The sequence below is a fragment of the Hemibagrus wyckioides genome, linkage group LG22 (genome assembly GCF_019097595.1).
Source record: "Hemibagrus wyckioides isolate EC202008001 linkage group LG22, SWU_Hwy_1.0, whole genome shotgun sequence".
In the NCBI taxonomy this organism is placed as follows: domain Eukaryota; kingdom Metazoa; phylum Chordata; class Actinopteri; order Siluriformes; family Bagridae; genus Hemibagrus; species Hemibagrus wyckioides.
This window is the reverse complement of record NC_080731.1, coordinates 22,196,366-22,198,865: the sequence shown is the minus strand read 5'-3', so window position 1 is coordinate 22,198,865 and position 2,500 is coordinate 22,196,366. Positions and strand designations below refer to the sequence as shown.

The window sequence follows — 2,500 nt, the reverse complement described above, 5'->3', positions numbered from 1 at the left end:
AGGGAGTACTAAAGGGGTATTAATGATGGTATTAGAGGAGTATAGGGGAGTACTAAAGGGTATTAATGATGGTATTAGAGGAGTATAGGGGAGTACTAAAGGGGTATTAATGATGGTATTAGAGGAGTATAGGGGAGTACTAAAGGGGTATTAATGATGGTATTAGAGGAGTATAGGGGAGTACTAAAGGGTATTAATGATGGTATTAGAGGAGTATAGGGGAGTACTAAAGGGGTATTAATGATGGTATTAGAGCAGTATAAGGGAGTACTAAAGGGTATTAATGATGGTATTAGAGGAGTATAGGGGAGTACTAAAGGGGTATTAATGATGGTATTAGAGGAGTATAAGGGAGTACTAAAAGGGTATCAATGATGGTATAAGAGGAGTATAGAGGAGAACTAAAGGAGTATTAATGATGGTATTAGAGGAGTATAGGGAGTACTAAAGGGTATTAATGATGGTATTAGAGGAGTATAGGGGAGTACTAAAGGGGTATTAATGATGGTATTAGAGCAGTATAGGGGAGTACTAAAGGGTATTAATGATGGTATTAGAGGAGTATAGGGGAGTACTAAAGGGGTATTAATGATGGTATTAGAGGAGTATAGGGGAGTACTAAAGGGTATTAATGATGGTATTAGAGGAGTATAGGGGAGTACTAAAGGGGTATTAATGATGGTATTAGAGCAGTATAAGGGAGTACTAAAGGGTATTAATGATGGTATTAGAGGAGTATAGGGGAGTACTAAAGGGTATTAATGATGGTATTAGAGGAGTATAAGGAGTACTAAAGGGGTATTAATGATGGTATTAGAGGAGTATAGGGAGTACTAAAGGGGTATTAATGATGGTATTAGAGGAGTATAGGAGTACTAAAGGGGTATTAATGATGGTATTAGAGGAGTATAGGGAGTACTAAAGGGGTATTAATGATGGTATTAGAGCAGTATAGGGAGTACTAAAGGGTATTAATGATGGTATTAGAGGAGTATAGGGAGTACTAAAGGGGTATTAATGATGGTATTAGAGGAGTATAGGGAGTACTAAAGGGTATTAATGATGGTATTAGAGGAGTATAGGGAGTACTAAAGGGGTATTAATGATGGTATTAGAGGAGTATAGGGAGTACTAAAGGGGTATTAATGATGGTATTAGAGGTGTATAGGGGAGTACTAAAGAGTATTAATGATGGTATTAGAGGTGTATAGGGGAGTACTAAAGGGGTATTAATGATGGTATTAGAGGAGTATAGGGGAGTACTAAAGGGGTATTAATGATGGTATTAGAGCAGTATAAGGGAGTACTAAAGGGTATTAATGATGGTATTAGAGGAGTATAGGGGAGTACTAAAGGGTATTAATGATGGTATTAGAGGAGTATAGGGGAGTACTAAAGGGGTATTAATGATGGTATTAGAGGAGTATAGGGGAGTACTAAAGGGGTATTAATGATGGTATTAGAGCAGTATAGGGGAGTACTAAAGGGTATTAATGATGGTATTAGAGGAGTATAGGGGAGTACTAAAGGGGTATTAATGATGGTATTAGAGGAGTATAGGGGAGTACTAAAGGGTATTAATGATGGTATTAGAGGAGTATAGGGGAGTACTAAAGGGGTATTAATGATGGTATTAGAGGAGTATAGGGGAGTACTAAAGGGGTATTAATGATGGTATTAGAGGTGTATAGGGGAGTACTAAAGAGTATTAATGATGGTATTAGAGGAGTATAGGGGAGTACTAAAGGGGTATTAATGATGGTATTAGAGGAGTATAGGGGAGTACTAAAGGGGTATTAATGATGGTATTAGAGCAGTATAAGGGAGTACTAAAGGGTATTAATGATGGTATTAGAGGAGTATAGGGGAGTACTAAAGGGGTATTAATGATGGTATTAGAGGAGTATAGGGGAGTACTAAAGGGGTATTAATGATGGTATTAGAGGAGTATAGGGGAGTACTAAAGGGGTATTAATGATGGTATTAGAGGAGTATAGGGGAGTACTAAAGGGGTATTAATGATGGTATTAGAGGAGTATAGGGGAGTACTAAAGGGGTATTAATGATGGTATTAGAGGAGTATAAGGGAGTACTAAAGGGGTATTAATGATGGTATTAGAGGAGTATAGGGGAGTACTAAAGGGGTATTAATGATGGTATTAGAGGAGTATAGGGGAGTACTAAAGGGGTATTAATGATGGTATTAGAGGAGTATAGGGGAGTACTAAAGGGGTATTAATGATGGTATTAGAGCAGTATAAGGAGTACTAAAGGGTATTAATGATGGTATTAGAGCAGTATATGAGTACTAAAGGGGTATTAATGATGGTATTAGAGGTGTATAGGGAGTACTAAAGAGTATTAATGATGGTATTAGAGGAGTATAGGGAGTACTAAAGGGGTATTAATGATGGTATTAGAGGAGTATAGGAGTACTAAAGGGGTATTAATGATGGTATTAGAGGAGATAGGGAGTACTAAAGGGTATTAATGATGGTAT

At 37.1% G+C, this 2,500-nt stretch overlaps 1 protein-coding gene across 2 annotated transcripts in view; it reads right to left on the bottom strand.

The window, feature by feature from the left end:
- mybbp1a (MYB binding protein (P160) 1a) overlaps window positions 1-2,500 on the bottom strand; it is a 46,397-nt gene that overhangs the window by 19,147 nt on the left and 24,750 nt on the right. The window lies entirely within an intron of this gene.